Source organism: Oncorhynchus keta, chromosome 13, assembly GCF_023373465.1.
Source record: "Oncorhynchus keta strain PuntledgeMale-10-30-2019 chromosome 13, Oket_V2, whole genome shotgun sequence".
Taxonomy (NCBI): Eukaryota; Metazoa; Chordata; class Actinopteri; order Salmoniformes; family Salmonidae; genus Oncorhynchus; species Oncorhynchus keta.
In genome coordinates, this window is record NC_068433.1 from 25,194,028 (window position 1) to 25,212,037 (window position 18,010).

At 42.0% G+C, this 18,010-nt stretch overlaps 15 non-coding genes across 15 annotated transcripts; all 15 read left to right on the plus strand.

The window, feature by feature from the left end:
* The first annotated feature begins 252 nt into the window (after nucleotides 1-252).
* trnan-guu (transfer RNA asparagine (anticodon GUU)) lies at nucleotides 253-326 on the plus strand. The gene has a single exon. It is a non-coding gene; the product is annotated as a tRNA-Asn (tRNA).
* Nucleotides 327-1,197: 871 nt separating this feature from the next.
* Nucleotides 1,198-1,271, plus strand: trnan-guu (transfer RNA asparagine (anticodon GUU)). Its single transcript has one exon. It is a non-coding gene; the product is annotated as a tRNA-Asn (tRNA).
* Nucleotides 1,272-2,142: 871 nt separating this feature from the next.
* Nucleotides 2,143-2,216, plus strand: trnan-guu (transfer RNA asparagine (anticodon GUU)). The gene has a single exon. It is a non-coding gene; the product is annotated as a tRNA-Asn (tRNA).
* An 870-nt stretch (nucleotides 2,217-3,086) lies between these two features.
* Nucleotides 3,087-3,160, plus strand: trnan-guu (transfer RNA asparagine (anticodon GUU)). The gene has a single exon. It is a non-coding gene; the product is annotated as a tRNA-Asn (tRNA).
* Nucleotides 3,161-4,030: 870 nt separating this feature from the next.
* On the plus strand, nucleotides 4,031-4,104 carry trnan-guu (transfer RNA asparagine (anticodon GUU)). The gene has a single exon. It is a non-coding gene; the product is annotated as a tRNA-Asn (tRNA).
* Nucleotides 4,105-4,975: 871 nt separating this feature from the next.
* Nucleotides 4,976-5,049, plus strand: trnan-guu (transfer RNA asparagine (anticodon GUU)). The gene has a single exon. It is a non-coding gene; the product is annotated as a tRNA-Asn (tRNA).
* Nucleotides 5,050-5,919: 870 nt separating this feature from the next.
* On the plus strand, nucleotides 5,920-5,993 carry trnan-guu (transfer RNA asparagine (anticodon GUU)). The gene has a single exon. It is a non-coding gene; the product is annotated as a tRNA-Asn (tRNA).
* An 859-nt stretch (nucleotides 5,994-6,852) lies between these two features.
* On the plus strand, nucleotides 6,853-6,926 carry trnan-guu (transfer RNA asparagine (anticodon GUU)). The gene has a single exon. It is a non-coding gene; the product is annotated as a tRNA-Asn (tRNA).
* An 870-nt stretch (nucleotides 6,927-7,796) lies between these two features.
* trnan-guu (transfer RNA asparagine (anticodon GUU)) lies at nucleotides 7,797-7,870 on the plus strand. The gene has a single exon. It is a non-coding gene; the product is annotated as a tRNA-Asn (tRNA).
* Nucleotides 7,871-8,741: 871 nt separating this feature from the next.
* On the plus strand, nucleotides 8,742-8,815 carry trnan-guu (transfer RNA asparagine (anticodon GUU)). The gene has a single exon. It is a non-coding gene; the product is annotated as a tRNA-Asn (tRNA).
* Nucleotides 8,816-9,687: 872 nt separating this feature from the next.
* Nucleotides 9,688-9,761, plus strand: trnan-guu (transfer RNA asparagine (anticodon GUU)). The gene has a single exon. It is a non-coding gene; the product is annotated as a tRNA-Asn (tRNA).
* Nucleotides 9,762-10,632: 871 nt separating this feature from the next.
* Nucleotides 10,633-10,706, plus strand: trnan-guu (transfer RNA asparagine (anticodon GUU)). Its single transcript has one exon. It is a non-coding gene; the product is annotated as a tRNA-Asn (tRNA).
* Nucleotides 10,707-13,796: 3,090 nt separating this feature from the next.
* On the plus strand, nucleotides 13,797-13,870 carry trnan-guu (transfer RNA asparagine (anticodon GUU)). The gene has a single exon. It is a non-coding gene; the product is annotated as a tRNA-Asn (tRNA).
* An 872-nt stretch (nucleotides 13,871-14,742) lies between these two features.
* On the plus strand, nucleotides 14,743-14,816 carry trnan-guu (transfer RNA asparagine (anticodon GUU)). The gene has a single exon. It is a non-coding gene; the product is annotated as a tRNA-Asn (tRNA).
* A 3,075-nt stretch (nucleotides 14,817-17,891) lies between these two features.
* Nucleotides 17,892-17,965, plus strand: trnan-guu (transfer RNA asparagine (anticodon GUU)). Its single transcript has one exon. It is a non-coding gene; the product is annotated as a tRNA-Asn (tRNA).
* The last annotated feature ends 45 nt before the right edge of the window (nucleotides 17,966-18,010 follow it).

The following is an 18,010-nucleotide window of genomic DNA, read 5'->3' on the forward strand; positions in this document are numbered from 1 at the left end:
TCCTGCCAGATGCCTTTCAATATAATGTTGCGCTGACGAACATTGCGCTACATTTTTGCCCTTTTAAGGCCATTCAAAAAGCTAACGAATATTAGAAAACTACAGGTCTACTTCCTTGAAAATGTTGCTGCACCTTCGATGCACGTTAACACAACCATTGGAACAAAGTGTTGTTGTTTCGTAAACTCCATGTACAGTTGGATGAGAGCACAAATGACCAGCGATCAAGCGTCAGGGTCAAAAACACCACAAGTCTCTGTGGCGCAATTGGTTAGTGCGTTAGACTGTTAATCTAAAGGTTGGTGGTTCGAGCCCACCCAGGGACGACAGTTCTCAGTTTGTTGTGCTCCATGATGTGGATATGACAAGTCTCTGTGGTGCAATTGGTTGTTGAGTTAGACTCTTAATTTAAAAGTTGGTGATTTGAGCACACCCAGGGATGCTGTCTTTCTGTTTCTAGTGATATGGAAGACCTTCCTGGCCTTACAGTAAGCTTGCTTTTGACCTGCTGTGTTTCCTGTTGTCACATGTGATTGGTGTGTTGTTGAACATGAAAGATGACAAGTTGCTATACCTACTGGTAAAATGGCTGTCAATGGTCTCTGATCTTCTGTTACTCAATAGCTTGATCATTCTGTGTTCTCCAAGGAACATATAATTTATTCTTATTAATCTGGATAGTATGACAACGTAAATGATGTCAATCTGGCATGAATAACCTTAGCATTTATATTTATCTCGCGAGAAGGACAATGTTTGTCCAGTGTGTTTGTGTGTGTATGTACGCCTATACGCCATGAAAGTGACTAGCCACTTCATCATTCTTCCAGAGTCAGTCCCCTTATTATTTTGAATGGCCTTGGCATTATATATTACATTTGTGAAAATGCAGTTGTTTAAAATATATATTTATCAGAATATATTTGAGATTGTGGCTGAATTTACTCCTGCCAGATGCCTTTCAATATAATGTTGCGCTGACGAACATTGCGCTACATTTTTGCCCTTTTAAGGCCATTCAAAAAGCTAACGAATATTAGAAAACTACAGGTCTACTTCCTTGAAAATGTTGCTGCACCTTCGATGCACGTTAACACAACCATTGGAACAAAGTGTTGTTGTTTCGTAAACTCCATGTACAGTTGGATGAGAGCACAAATGACCAGCGATCAAGCGTCAGGGTCAAAAACACCACAAGTCTCTGTGGCGCAATTGGTTAGTGCGTTAGACTGTTAATCTAAAGGTTGGTGGTTCGAGCCCACCCAGGGACGACAGTTCTCAGTTTGTTGTGCTCCATGATGTGGATATGACAAGTCTCTGTGGTGCAATTGGTTGTTGAGTTAGACTCTTAATTTAAAAGTTGGTGATTTGAGCACACCCAGGGATGCTGTCTTTCTGTTTCTAGTGATATGGAAGACCTTCCTGGCCTTACAGTAAGCTTGCTTTTGACCTGCTGTGTTTCCTGTTGTCACATGTGATTGGTGTGTTGTTGAACATGAAAGATGACAAGTTGCTATACCTACTGGTAAAATGGCTGTCAATGGTCTCAGATCTTCTGTTACTCAATAGCTTGATCATTCTGTGTTCTCCAAGGAACATATAATTTATTCTTATTAATCTGGATAGTATGACAACGTAAATGATGTCAATCTGGCATGAATAACCTTAGCATTTATATTTATCTCGCGAGAAGGACAATGTTTGTCCAGTGTGTTTGTGTGTGTATGTACGCCTATACGCCATGAAAGTGACTGGCCACTTCATCATTCTTCCAGAGTCAGTCCCCTTATTATTTTGAATGGCCTTGGCATTATATATTACATTTGTGAAAATGCAGTTGTTTAAAATATATATTTATCACAATATATTTGAGATTGTGGCTGAATTTACTCCTGCCAGATGCCTTTCAATATAATGTTGCGCTGACGAACATTGCGCTACATTTTTGCCCTTTTAAGGCCATTCAAAAAGCTAACGAATATTAGAAAACTACAGGTCTACTTCCTTGAAAATGTTGCTGCACCTTCGATGCACGTTAACACAACCATTGGAACAAAGTGTTGTTGTTTCGTAAACTCCATGTACAGTTGGATGAGAGCACAAATGACCAGCGATCAAGCGTCAGGGTCAAAAACACCACAAGTCTCTGTGGCGCAATTGGTTAGTGCGTTAGACTGTTAATCTAAAGGTTGGTGGTTCGAGCCCACCCAGGGACGACAGTTCTCAGTTTGTTGTGCTCCATGATGTGGATATGACAAGTCTCTGTGGTGCAATTGGTTGTTGAGTTAGACTCTTAATTTAAAAGTTGGTGATTTGAGCACACCCAGGGATGCTGTCTTTCTGTTTCTAGTGATATGGAAGACCTTCCTGGCCTTACAGTAAGCTTGCTTTTGACCTGCTGTGTTTCCTGTTGTCACATGTGATTGGTGTGTTGTTGAACATGAAAGATGACAAGTTGCTATACCTACTGGTAAAATGGCTGTCAATGGTCTCTGATCTTCTGTTACTCAATAGCTTGATCATTCTGTGTTCTCCAAGGAACATATAATTTATTCTTATTAATCTGGATAGTATGACAACGTAAATGATGTCAATCTGGCATGAATAACCTTAGCATTTATATTTATCTCGCGAGAAGGACAATGTTTGTCCAGTGTGTTTGTGTGTGTATGTACGCCTATACGCCATGAAAGTGACTGCCACTTCATCATTCTTCCAGAGTCAGTCCCCTTATTATTTTGAATGGCCTTGGCATTATATATTACATTTGTGAAAATGCAGTTGTTTAAAATATATATTTATCACAATATATTTGAGATTGTGGCTGAATTTACTCCTGCCAGATGCCTTTCAATATAATGTTGCGCTGACGAACATTGCGCTACATTTTTGCCCTTTTAAGGCCATTCAAAAAGCTAACGAATATTAGAAAACTACAGGTCTACTTCCTTGAAAATGTTGCTGCACCTTCGATGCACGTTAACACAACCATTGGAACAAAGTGTTGTTGTTTCGTAAACTCCATGTACAGTTGGATGAGAGCACAAATGGCCAGGGATCAAGCGTCAGGGTCAAAAACACCACAAGTCTCTGTGGTGCAATTGGTTTGCGTGTTAGACTGTTAATCTAAAGGTTGGTGGTTCGAGCCCACCCAGGGACGACAGTTCTCAGTTTGTTGTGCTCTATGATGTGGATATGACAAGTCTCTGTGGTGCAATTGGTTGTTGAGTTAGACTCTTAATTTAAAAGTTGGTGATTTGAGCCCACCCAGGGATGCTGTCTTTCTGTTTCTAGTGATATGGAAGACCTTCCTGGCCTTACAGTAAGCTTGCTTTTGACCTGCTGTGTTTCCTGTTGTCACATGTGATTGGTGTGTTGTTGAACATGAAAGATGACAAGTTGCTATACCTACTGGTAAAATGGCTGTCAATGGTCTCAGATCTTCTGTTACTCAATAGCTTGATCATTCTGTGTTCTCCAAGGAACATATAATTTATTCTTATTAATCTGGATAGTATGACAACGTAAATGATGTCAATCTGGCATGAATAACCTTAGCATTTATATTTATCTCGCGAGAAGGACAATGTTTGTCCAGTGTGTTTGTGTGTGTATGTACGCCTATACGCCATGAAAGTGACTAGCCACTTCATCATTCTTCCAGAGTCAGTCCCCTTATTATTTTGAATGGCCTTGGCATTATATATTACATTTGTGAAAATGCAGTTGTTTAAAATATATATTTATCAGAATATATTTGAGATTGTGGCTGAATTTACTCCTGCCAGATGCCTTTCAATATAATGTTGCGCTGACGAACATTGCGCTACATTTTTGCCCTTTTAAGGCCATTCAAAAAGCTAACAAATATTAGAAAACTACAGGTCTACTTCCTTGAAAATGTTGCTGCACCTTCGATGCACGTTAACACAACCATTGGAACAAAGTGTTGTTGTTTCGTAAACTCCATGTACAGTTGGATGAGAGCACAAATGACCAGCGATCAAGCGTCAGGGTCAAAACACCACAAGTCTCTGTGGCGCAATTGGTTAGCGCGTTAGACTGTTAATCTAAAGGTTGGTGGTTCGAGCCCACCCAGGGACGACAGTTCTCAGTTTGTTGTGCTCCATGATGTGGATATGACAAGTCTCTGTGGTGCAATTGGTTGTTGAGTTAGACTCTTAATTTAAAAGTTGGTGATTTGAGCACACCCAGGGATGCTGTCTTTCTGTTTCTAGTGATATGGAAGACCTTCCTGGCCTTACAGTAAGCTTGCTTTTGACCTGCTGTGTTTCCTGTTGTCACATGTGATTGGTGTGTTGTTGAACATGAAAGATGACAAGTTGCTATACCTACTGGTAAAATGGCTGTCAATGGTCTCTGATCTTCTGTTACTCAATAGCTTGATCATTCTGTGTTCTCCAAGGAACATATAATTTATTCTTATTAATCTGGATAGTATGACAACGTAAATGATGTCAATCTGGCATGAATAACCTTAGCATTTATATTTATCTCGCGAGAAGGACAATGTTTGTCCAGTGTGTTTGTGTGTGTATGTACGCCTATACGCCATGAAAGTGACTAGCCACTTCATCATTCTTCCAGAGTCAGTCCCCTTATTATTTTGAATGGCCTTGGCATTATATATTACATTTGTGAAAATGCAGTTGTTTAAAATATATATTTATCACAATATATTTGAGATTGTGGCTGAATTTACTCCTGCCAGATGCCTTTCAATATAATGTTGCGCTGACGAACATTGCGCTACATTTTTGCCCTTTTAAGGCCATTCAAAAAGCTAACGAATATTAGAAAACTACAGGTCTACTTCCTTGAAAATGTTGCTGCACCTTCGATGCACGTTAACACAACCATTGGAACAAAGTGTTGTTGTTTCGTAAACTCCATGTACAGTTGGATGAGAGCACAAATGACCAGCGATCAAGCGTCAGGGTCAAAAACACCACAAGTCTCTGTGGCGCAATTGGTTAGCGCGTTAGACTGTTAATCTAAAGGTTGGTGGTTCGAGCCCACCCAGGGACGACAGTTCTCAGTTTGTTGTGCTCCATGATGTGGATATGACAAGTCTCTGTGGTGCAATTGGTTGTTGAGTTAGACTCTTAATTTAAAAGTTGGTGATTTGAGCACACCCAGGGATGCTGTCTTTCTGTTTCTAGTGATATGGAAGACCTTCCTGGCCTTACAGTAAGCTTGCTTTTGACCTGCTGTGTTTCCTGTTGTCACATGTGATTGGTGTGTTGTTGAACATGAAAGATGACAAGTTGCTATACCTACTGGTAAAATGGCTGTCAATGGTCTCTGATCTTCTGTTACTCAATAGCTTGATCATTCTGTGTTCTCCAAGGAACATATAATTTATTCTTATTAATCTGGATAGTATGACAACGTAAATGATGTCAATCTGGCATGAATAACCTTAGCATTTATATTTATCTCGCGAGAAGGACAATGTTTGTCCAGTGTGTTTGTGTGTGTATGTACGCCTATACGCCATGAAAGTGACTAGCCACTTCATCATTCTTCCAGAGTCAGTCCCCTTATTATTTTGAATGGCCTTGGCATTATATATTACATTTGTGAAAATGCAGTTGTTTAAAATATATATTTATCACAATATATTTGAGATTGTGGCTGAATTTACTCCTGCCAGATGCCTTTCAATATAATGTTGCGCTGACGAACATTGCGCTACATTTTTGCCCTTTAAGGCCATTCAAAAAGCTAACGAATATTAGAAAACTACAGGTCTACTTCCTTGAAAATGTTGCTGCACCTTCGATGCACGTTAACACAACCATTGGAACAAAGTGTTGTTGTTTCGTAAACTCCATGTACAGTTGGATGAGAGCACAAATGGCCAGCGATCAAGAGTCAGGGTCAAAAACACTATAAGTCTCTGTGGCGCAATTGGTTAGCGCGTTAGACTGTTAATCTAAAGGTTGGTGGTTCGTGCCCACCCAGGGACGACAGTTCTCAGTTTGTTGTGCTCCATGATGTGGATATGACAAGTCTCTGTGGTGCAATTGGTTGTTGAGTTAGACTCTTAATTTAAAAGTTGGTGATTTGAGCTGCTGTCTTTCTGTTTCTAGTGATATGGAAGACCTTCCTGGCCTTACAGTAAGCTTGCTTTTGACCTGCTGTGTTTCCTGTTGTCACATGTGATTGGTGTGTTGTTGAACATGAAAGATGACAAGTTGCTATACCTACTGGTAAAATGGCTGTCAATGGTCTCAGATCTTCTGTTACTCAATAGCTTGATCATTCTGTGTTCTCCAAGGAACATATAATTTATTCTTATTAATCTGGATAGTATGACAACGTAAATGATGTCAATCTGGCATGAATAACCTTAGCATTTATATTTATCTCGCGAGAAGGACAATGTTTGTCCAGTGTGTTTGTGTGTGTATGTACGCCTATACGCCATGAAAGTGACTAGCCACTTCATCATTCTTCCAGAGTCAGTCCCCTTATTATTTTGAATGGCCTTGGCATTATATATTACATTTGTGAAAATGCAGTTGTTTAAAATATATATTTATCAGAATATATTTGAGATTGTGGCTGAATTTACTCCTGCCAGATGCCTTTCAATATAATGTTGCGCTGACGAACATTGCGCTACATTTTTGCCCTTTAAGGCCATTCAAAAAGCTAACGAATATTAGAAAACTACAGGTCTACTTCCTTGAAAATGTTGCTGCACCTTCGATGCACGTTAACACAACCATTGGAACAAAGTGTTGTTGTTTCGTAAACTCCATGTACAGTTGGATGAGAGCACAAATGACCAGCGATCAAGCGTCAGGGTCAAAAACACCACAAGTCTCTGTGGCGCAATTGGTTAGCGCGTTAGACTGTTAATCTAAAGGTTGGTGGTTCGAGCCCACCCAGGGACGACAGTTCTCAGTTTGTTGTGCTCCATGATGTGGATATGACAAGTCTCTGTGGTGCAATTGGTTGTTGAGTTAGACTCTTAATTTAAAAGTTGGTGATTTGAGCACACCCAGGGATGCTGTCTTTCTGTTTCTAGTGATATGGAAGACCTTCCTGGCCTTACAGTAAGCTTGCTTTTGACCTGCTGTGTTTCCTGTTGTCACATGTGATTGGTGTGTTGTTGAACATGAAAGATGACAAGTTGCTATACCTACTGGTAAAATGGCTGTCAATGGTCTCTGATCTTCTGTTACTCAATAGCTTGATCATTCTGTGTTCTCCAAGGAACATATAATTTATTCTTATTAATCTGGATAGTATGACAACGTAAATGATGTCAATCTGGCATGAATAACCTTAGCATTTATATTTATCTCGCGAGAAGGACAATGTTTGTCCAGTGTGTTTGTGTGTGTATGTACGCCTATACGCCATGAAAGTGACTAGCCACTTCATCATTCTTCCAGAGTCAGTCCCCTTATTATTTTGAATGGGCTTGGCGATTATATATTACATTGTGAAAATGCAGTTGTTTAAAATATATATTTATCAGAATATATTTGAGATTGTGGCTGAATTTACTCCTGCCAGATGCCTTTCAATATAATGTTGCGCTGACGAACATTGCGCTACATTTTTGCCCTTTTAAGGCCATTCAAAAAGCTAACGAATATTAGAAAACTACAGGTCTACTTCCTTGAAAATGTTGCTGCACCTTCGATGCACGTTAACACAACCATTGGAACAAAGTGTTGTTGTTTCGTAAACTCCATGTACAGTTGGATGAGAGCACAAATGACCAGCGATCAAGCGTCAGGGTCAAAACACCACAAGTCTCTGTGGCGCAATTGGTTAGCGCGTTAGACTGTTAATCTAAAGGTTGGTGGTTCGAGCCCACCCAGGGACGACAGTTCTCAGTTTGTTGTGCTCCATGATGTGGATATGACAAGTCTCTGTGGTGCAATTGGTTGTTGAGTTAGACTCTTAATTTAAAAGTTGGTGATTTGAGCACACCCAGGGATGCTGTCTTTCTGTTTCTAGTGATATGGAAGACCTTCCTGGCCTTACAGTAAGCTTGCTTTTGACCTGCTGTGTTTCCTGTTGTCACATGTGATTGGTGTGTTGTTGAACATGAAAGATGACAAGTTGCTATACCTACTGGTAAAATGGCTGTCAATGGTCTCTGATCTTCTGTTACTCAATAGCTTGATCATTCTGTGTTCTCCAAGGAACATATAATTTATTCTTATTAATCTGGATAGTATGACAACGTAAATGATGTCAATCTGGCATGAATAACCTTAGCATTTATATTTATCTCGCGAGAAGGACAATGTTTGTCCAGTGTGTTTGTGTGTGTATGTACGCCTATACGCCATGAAAGTGACTAGCCACTTCATCATTCTTCCAGAGTCAGTCCCCTTATTATTTTGAATGGCCTTGGCATTATATATTACATTTGTGAAAATGCAGTTGTTTAAAATATATATTTATCAGAATATATTTGAGATTGTGGCTGAATTTACTCCTGCCAGATGCCTTTCAATATAATGTTGCGCTGACGAACATTGCGCTACATTTTTGCCCTTTTAAGGCCATTCAAAAAGCTAACGAATATTAGAAAACTACAGGTCTACTTCCTTGAAAATGTTGCTGCACCTTCGATGCACGTTAACACAACCATTGGAACAAAGTGTTGTTGTTTCGTAAACTCCATGTACAGTTGGATGAGAGCACAAATGACCAGCGATCAAGCGTCAGGGTCAAAAACACCACAAGTCTCTGTGGCGCAATTGGTTAGCGCGTTAGACTGTTAATCTAAAGGTTGGTGGTTCTAGCCCACCCAGGGACGACAGTTCTCAGTTTGTTGTGCTCCATGATGTGGATATGACAAGTCTCTGTGGTGCAATTGGTTGTTGAGTTAGACTCTTAATTTAAAAGTTGGTGATTTGAGCACACCCAGGGATGCTGTCTTTCTGTTTCTAGTGATATGGAAGACCTTCCTGGCCTTACAGTAAGCTTGCTTTTGACCTGCTGTGTTTCCTGTTGTCACATGTGATTGGTGTGTTGTTGAACATGAAAGATGACAAGTTGCTATACCTACTGGTAAAATGGCTGTCAATGGTCTCTGATCTTCTGTTACTCAATAGCTTGATCATTCTGTGTTCTCCAAGGAACATATAATTTATTCTTATTAATCTGGATAGTATGACAACGTAAATGATGTCAATCTGGCATGAATAACCTTAGCATTTATATTTATCTCGCGAGAAGGACAATGTTTGTCCAGTGTGTTTGTGTGTGTATGTACGCCTATACGCCATGAAAGTGACTAGCCACTTCATCATTCTTCCAGAGTCAGTCCCCTTATTATTTTGAATGGGCTTGGCGATTATATATTACATTTGTGAAAATGCAGTTGTTTAAAATATATATTTATCAGAATATATTTGAGATTGTGGCTGAATTTACTCCTGCCAGATGCCTTTCAATATAATGTTGCGCTGACGAACATTGCGCTACATTTTTGCCCTTTTAAGGCCATTCAAAAAGCTAACGAATATTAGAAAACTACAGGTCTACTTCCTTGAAAATGTTGCTGCACCTTCGATGCACGTTAACACAACCATTGGAACAAAGTGTTGTTGTTTCGTAAACTCCATGTACAGTTGGATGAGAGCACAAATGACCAGCGATCAAGCGTCAGGGTCAAAAACACCACAAGTCTCTGTGGCGCAATTGGTTAGCGTGTTAGACTGTTAATCTAAAGGTTGGTGGTTCGAGCCCACCCAGGGATGACAGTTCTCAGTTTGTTGTGCTCCATGATGTGGATATGACAAGTCTCTGTGGTGCAATTGGTTGTTGAGTTAGACTCTTAATTTAAAAGTTGGTGATTTGAGCACACCCAGGGATGCTGTCTTTCTGTTTCTAGTGATATGGAAGACCTTCCTGGCCTTACAGTAAGCTTGCTTTTGACCTGCTGTGTTTCCTGTTGTCACATGTGATTGGTGTGTTGTTGAACATGAAAGATGACAAGTTGCTATACCTACTGGTAAAATGGCTGTCAATGGTCTCTGATCTTCTGTTACTCAATAGCTTGATCATTCTGTGTTCTCCAAGGAACATATAATTTATTCTTATTAATCTGGATAGTATGACAACGTAAATGATGTCAATCTGGCATGAATAACCTTAGCATTTATATTTATCTCGCGAGAAGGACAATGTTTGTCCAGTGTGTTTGTGTGTGTATGTACGCCTATACGCCATGAAAGTGACTAGCCACTTCATCATTCTTCCAGAGTCAGTCCCCTTATTATTTTGAATGGGCTTGGCGATTATATATTACATTTGTGAAAATGCAGTTGTTTAAAATATATATTTATCACAATATATTTGAGATTGTGGCTGAATTTACTCCTGCCAGATGCCTTTCAATATAATGTTGCGCTGACGAACATTGCGCTACATTTTTGCCCTTTAAGGCCATTCAAAAAGCTAACGAATATTAGAAAACTACAGGTCTACTTCCTTGAAAATGTTGCTGCACCTTCGATGCACGTTAACACAACCATTGGAACAAAGTGTTGTTGTTTCGTAAACTCCATGTACAGTTGGATGAGAGCACAAATGGCCAGCGATCAAGCGTCAGGGTCAAAAACACCACAAGTCTCTGTGGCGCAATTGGTTAGCGCGTTAGACTGTTAATCTAAAGGTTGGTGGTTCGAGCCCACCCAGGGACGACAGTTCTCAGTTTGTTGTGCTCCATGATGTGGATATGACAAGTCTCTGTGGTGCAATTGGTTGTTGAGTTAGACTCTTAATTTAAAAGTTGGTGATTTGAGCACACCCAGGGATGCTGTCTTTCTGTTTCTAGTGATATGGAAGACCTTCCTGACCTTACAGTAAGCTTTCTTTTGACCTGCTGTGTTTCCTGTTGTCACATGTGATTGGTGTGTTGTTGAACATGAAAGATGACAAGTTGCTATACCTACTGGTAAAATGGCTGTCAATGGTCTCAGATCTTCTGTTACTCAATAGCTTGATCATTCTGTGTTCTCCAAGGAACATATAATTTATTCTTATTAATCTGGATAGTATGACAACGTAAACGATGTCAATCTGGCATGAATAACCTTAGCATTTATATTTATCTCGCGAGAAGGACAATGTTTGTCCAGTGTGTTTGTGTGTGTATGTAACTGAAAGCGCGAACCACTGCTTTTAATCAGGGCAAGGTGTCTGGCAACATGACTGAATACATACAGTGCAGCTATTCCCTCCGCAAGGCTATTAAACAAGCTAAGCGTCAGTACAGAGACAAAGTGGAATCTCAATTCAATGGCTCAGACACAAGAGGCATGTGGCAGGGTCTACAGTCAATCACGGACTACAAGATGAAATCCAGCCCAGTCACGGACCAGGATGTCTTGCTCCCAGGCAGACTAAATAACTTTTTTGCCCGCTTTGAGGACAATACAGTGCCACTGACACGGAAACATGCGGTCTCTCCTTCACTGCAGCCGAGGTGAGTAAGACATTTAAACGTGTTAACCTCCATCGCAAGGCTGCAGGCCCAGACGGCATCCCCAGCCGCGCCCTCAGAGCATGCGCAGACCAGCTGGCCGGTGTGTTTACGGACATATTCAATCAATCCCTATACCAGTCTGCTGTTCCCACATGCTTCAAGAGGGCCACCATTGTTCCTGTTCCCAAGAAAGCTGAGCTAAACGACTACCGCCCCGTAGCACTCACTTCCGTCATCATGAAGTGCTTTGAGAGACTAGTCAAGGACCATATCACCTCCACCCTACCTGACACCCTAGACCCACTCCAATTTGCTTACCGCCCAAATAGGTCCACAGACGATGCAATCTCAACCACACTGCACACTGCCCTAACCCACCTGGACAAGAGGAATACCTATGTGAGAATGCTGTTCATCGACTACAGCTCGGCATTCAACACCATAGTACCCTCCAAGCTCGTCATCAAGCTTGAGACCCTGGGTCTCGACCCCGCCCTGTGCAACTGGGTACTGGACTTCCTGACGGGCCGCCCCAGGTGGTGAGGGTAGGCAACAACATCTCCTCCCCGCTGATCCTCAACACGGGGCCCCACAAGGGTGCGTTCTGAGCCCTCTCCTGTACTCCCTGTTCACCCACGACTGCGTGGCCACGCACGCCTCCAACTCAATCATCAAGTTTGCGGACGACACAACAGTGGTAGGCTTGATTACCAACAACGACGAGACGGCCTACAGGGAGGAGGTGAGGGCCCTCGGAGTGTGGTGTCAGGAAAATAACCTCACACTCAACGTCAACAAAACTAAGGAGATGATTGTGGACTTCAGGAAACAGCAGAGGGAACACCCCCTATCCACATCGATGGAACAGTAGTGGAGAGGGTAGCTAGTTTTAAGTTCCTCGGCATACACATCACAGACAAACTGAATTGGTCCACTCACACTGACAGCGTCGTGAAGAAGGCGCAGCAGCGCCTATTCAACCTCAGGAGGCTGAAGAAATTCGGCTTGTCACCAAAAGCACTCACAAACTTCTACAGATGCACAATCGAGAGCATCCTGGCGGGCTGTATCACCGCCTGGTACGGCAACTGCTCCGCCCTCAACCGTAAGGCTCTCCAGAGGGTAGTGAGGACTGCACAACGCATCACCGGGGCAAACTACCTGCCCTCCAGGACACCTACACCACCCGTTGTTACAGGAAGGCCATAAAGATCATCAAGGACATCAACCACCCGAACCACTGCCTGTTCACCCCGCTATCATCCAGAAGGCGAGGTCAGTACAGGTGCATCAAAGCTGGGACCGAGAGACTGAAAAACAGCTTCTATCTCAAGGCCATCAGACTGTTAAACAGCCACCACTAACATTGAGTGGCTGCTGCCAACACACTGTCATTGACACTGACCCAACTCCAGCCATTTTAATAATGGGAATTGATGGGAATTATGTAAATATATCACTAGCCACTTTAAACAATGCTACCTTATATAATGTTACTTACCCTACATTATTCATCTCATATGCATATGTATATACTGTACTCTACATCATCGACTGCATCCTTATGTAACACATGTATCACTAGCCACTTTAACTATGCCACTTTGTTTACTTTGTCTACACACTCATCTCATATGTATATACTGTACTCGATACCATCTACTGTATGCTGCTCTGTACCATCACTCATTCATATATCCTTATGTACATGTTCCTTATCCCCTTACACTGTGTATAAGACAGTAGTTTTGGAATTGTTAGTTAGATTACTTGTTGGTTATCACTGCATTGTCGGAACTAGAAGCACAAGCATTTTGCTACACTCGCATTTAACATCTGCTAACCATGTGTATGTGACAAATAACATTTGATTTGATTTGATTTGTATGTACGCCTATACGCCATGAAAGTGACTGGCCACTTCATCATTCTTCCAGAGTCAGTCCCCTTATTATTTTGAATGGGCTTGGCGATTATATATTACATTTGTGAAAATGCAGTTGTTTAAAATATATATTTATCAGAATATATTTGAGATTGTGGCTGAATTTACTCCTGCCAGATGCCTTTCAATATAATGTTGCGCTGACGAACATTGCGCTACATTTTTGCCCTTTTAAGGCCATTCAAAAAGCTAACGAATATTAGAAAACTACAGGTCTACTTCCTTGAAAATGTTGCTGCACCTTCGATGCACTTTAACACAACCATTGGAACAAAGTGTTGTTGTTTCGTAAACTCCATGTACAGTTGGATGAGAGCACAAATGACCAGCGATCAAGCGTCAGGGTCAAAAAGACCACAAGTCTCTGTGGCGCAATTGGTTAGCGCGTTAGACTGTTAATCTAAAGGTTGGTGGTTCGAGCCCACCCAGGGACGACAGTTCTCAGTTTGTTGTGCTCCATGATGTGCATATGACAAGTCTCTGTGGTGCAATTGGTTGTTGAGTTAGACTCTTAATTTAAAAGTTGGTGATTTGAGCACACCCAGGGATGCTGTCTTTCTGTTTCTAGTGATATGGAAGACCTTCCTGGCCTTACAGTAAGCTTGCTTTTGACCTGCTGTGTTTCCTGTTGTCACATGTGATTGGTGTGTTGTTGAACATGAAAGATGACAAGTTGCTATACCTACTGGTAAAATGGCTGTCAATGGTCTCTGATCTTCTGTTACTCAATAGCTTGATCATTCTGTGTTCTCCAAGGAACATATCATTTATTCTTATTAATCTGGATAGTATGACAACGTAAATGATGTCAATCTGGCATGAATAACCTTAGCATTTATATTTATCTCGCGAGAAGGACAATGTTTGTCCAGTGTGTTTGTGTGTGTATGTACGCCTATACGCCATGAAAGTGACTAGCCACTTCATCATTCTTCCAGAGTCAGTCCCCTTATTATTTTGAATGGGCTTGGCGATTATATATTACATTTGTGAAAATGCAGTTGTTTAAAATATATATTTATCAGAATATATTTGAGATTGTGGCTGAATTTACTCCTGCCAGATGCCTTTCAATATAATGTTGCGCTGACGAACATTGCGCTACATTTTTGCCCTTTTAAGGCCATTCAAAAAGCTAACGAATATTAGAAAACTACAGGTCTACTTCCTTGAAAATGTTGCTGCACCTTCGATGCACGTTAACACAACCATTGGAACAAAGTGTTGTTGTTTCGTAAACTCCATGTACAGTTGGATGAGAGCACAAATGGCCATCGATCAAGCGTAAGGGTCAAAAACACCACAAGTCTCTGTGGCGCAATTGGTTTACGCGTTAGACTGTTAATCTAAAGGTTGGTGGTTTGAGCCCACCCAGGGACGACAGTTCTCAGTTTGTTGTGCTCCATGATGTGGATATGACAAGTCTCTGTGGTGCAATTGGTTGTTGAGTTAGACTCTTAATTTAAAAGTTGGTGATTTGAGCACACCCAGGGATGCTGTCTTTCTGTTTCTAGTGATATGGAAGACCTTCCTGGCCTTACAGTAAGCTTTCTTTTGACCTGCTGTGTTTCCTGTTGTCACATGTGATTGGTGTGTTGTTGAACATGAAAGATGACAAGTTGCTATACCTACTGGTAAAATGGCTGTCAATGGTCTCAGATCTTCTGTTACTCAATAGCTTGATCATTCTGTGTTCTCCAAGGAACATATAATTTATTCTTATTAATCTGGATAGTATGACAACGTAAATGATGTCAATCTGGCATGAATAACCTTAGCATTTATATTTATCTCGCGAGAAGGACAATGTTTGTCCAGTGTGTTTGTGTGTGTATGTAACTGAAAGCGCTAACCACTGCTTTTAATCAGGGCAAGGTGTCTGGCAACATGACTGAATACATACAGTGCAGCTATTCCCTCCGCAAGGCTATTAAACAAGCTAAGCGTCAGTACAGAGACAAAGTGGAATCTCAATTCAATGGCTCAGACACAAGAGGCATGTGGCAGGGTCTACAGTCAATCACGGACTACAAGATGAAATCAGCCCAGTCACGGACCAGGATGTCTTGCTCCCAGGCAGACTAAATAACTTTTTGCCCGCTTTGAGGACAATACAGTGCCACTGACACGGAAACATGCGGTCTCTCCTTCACTGCAGCCGAGGTGAGTAAGACATTTAAACGTGTTAACCCTCGCAAGGCTGCAGGCCCAGACGGCATCCCCAGCCGCGCCCTCAGAGCATGCGCAGACCAGCTGGCCGGTGTGTTTACGGACATATTCAATCAATCCCTATACCAGTCTGCTGTTCCCACATGCTTCAAGAGGGCCACCATTGTTCCTGTTCCCAAGAAAGCTGAGCTAAATGACTACCGCCCCGTAGCACTCACTTCCGTCATCATGAAGTGCTTTGAGAGACTAGTCAAGGACCATATCACCTCCACCCTACCTGACACCCTAGACCCACTCCAATTTGTTACCGCCCAAATAGGTCCACAGACGATGCAATCTCAACCACACTGCACACTGCCCTAACCCACCTGGACAAGAGGAATACCTATGTGAGAATGCTGTTCATCGACTACAGCTCGGCATTCAACACCATAGTACCCTCCAAGCTCGTCATCAAGCTCGAGACCCTGGGTCTCGACCCCGCCCTGTGCAACTGGGTACTGGACTTCCTGACGGGCCGCCCCCAGGTGGTGAGGGTAGGCAACAAGATCTCCTCCCCGCTGATCCTCAACACGGGGCCCCACAAGGGTGCGTTCTGGCCCTCTCCTGTACTCCCTGTTCACCCACGACTGCGTGATCACGCACGCCTCCAACTCAATCATCAAGTTTGACGACACAACAGTGGTAGGCTTGATTACCAACAACGACGAGACGGCCTACAGGGAGGAGGTGAGGGCCCTCAAGTGTGGTGTCAGGAAAATAACCTCACACTCAACGTCAACAAAACTAAGGAGATGATTGTGGACTTCAGGAAACAGCAGAGGGAACACCCCTATCCACATCGATGGAACAGTAGTGGAGGGTAGCTAGTTTTAAGTTCCTCGGCATACACATCACAGACAAACTGAATTGGTCCACTCACACTGACAGCGTCGTGAAGAAGGCGCAGCAGCGCCTATTCAACCTCAGGAGGCTGAAGAAATATTTGTCACCAAAAGCACTCATAAACTTCTACAGATGCACAATCGAGAGCATCCTGGCGGGCTGTATCACCGCCTGGTACGGCAACTGCTCCGCCCTCAACCGTAAGGCTCTCCAGAGGGTAGTGAGGACTGCACAACGCATCACCGGGGCAAACTACCTGCCCTCCAGGACACCTACACCACCCGTTGTTACAGGAAGGCCATAAAGATCATCAAGGACATCAACCACCCGAACCACTGCCTGTTCACCCCGCTATCATCCAGAAGGCGAGGTCAGTACAGGTGCATCAAAGCTGGGACCGAGAGACTGAAAAACAGCTTCTATCTCAAGGCCATCAGACTGTTAAACAGCCACCACTAACATTGAGTGGCTGCTGCCAACACACTGTCATTGACACTGACCCAACTCCAGCCATTTTAATAATGGGAATTGATGGGAATTATGTAAATATATCACTAGCCACTTTAAACAATGCTACCTTATATAATGTTACTTACCCTACATTATTCATCTCATATGCATATGTATATACTGTACTCTACATCATCGACTGCATCCTTATGTAACACATGTATCACTAGCCACTTTAACTATGCCACTTTGTTTACTTTGTCTACACACTCATCTCATATGTATATACTGTACTGACGATACCATCTACTGTATGCTGCTCTGTACCATCACTCATTCATATATCCTTATGTACATGTTCCTTATCCCCTTACACTGTGTATAAGACAGTAGTTTTGGAATTGTTAGTTAGATTACTTGTTGGTTATCACTGCATTGTCGGAACTAGAAGCACAAGCATTTTGCTACACTCGCATTTAACATCTGCTAACCATGTGTATGTGACAAATAACATTTGATTTGATTTGATTTGTATGTACGCCTATACGCCATGAAAGTGACTGGCCACTTCATCATTCTTCCAGAGTCAGTCCCCTTATTATTTTGAATGGGCTTGGCGATTATATATTACATTTGTGAAAATGCAGTTGTTTAAAATATATATTTATCAGAATATATTTGAGATTGTGGCTGAATTTACTCCTGCCAGATGCCTTTCAATATAATGTTGCGCTGACGAACATTGCGCTACATTTTTGCCCTTTAAGGCCATTCAAAAAGCTAACGAATATTAGAAAACTACAGGTCTACTTCCTTGAAAATGTTGCTGCACCTTCGATGCACGTTAACACAACCATTGGAACAAAGTGTTGTTGTTTCGTAAACTCCATGTACAGTTGGATGAGAGCACAAATGACCATCGATCAAGCGTCAGGGTCAAAAACACCACAAGTCTCTGTGGCGCAATTGGTTAGCGCGTTAGACTGTTAATCTAAAGGTTGGTGGTTCGAGCCCACCCAGGGACGACACTTCTCAGTTTGTTGTGCTCCATGATGTGGATATGACAAGTC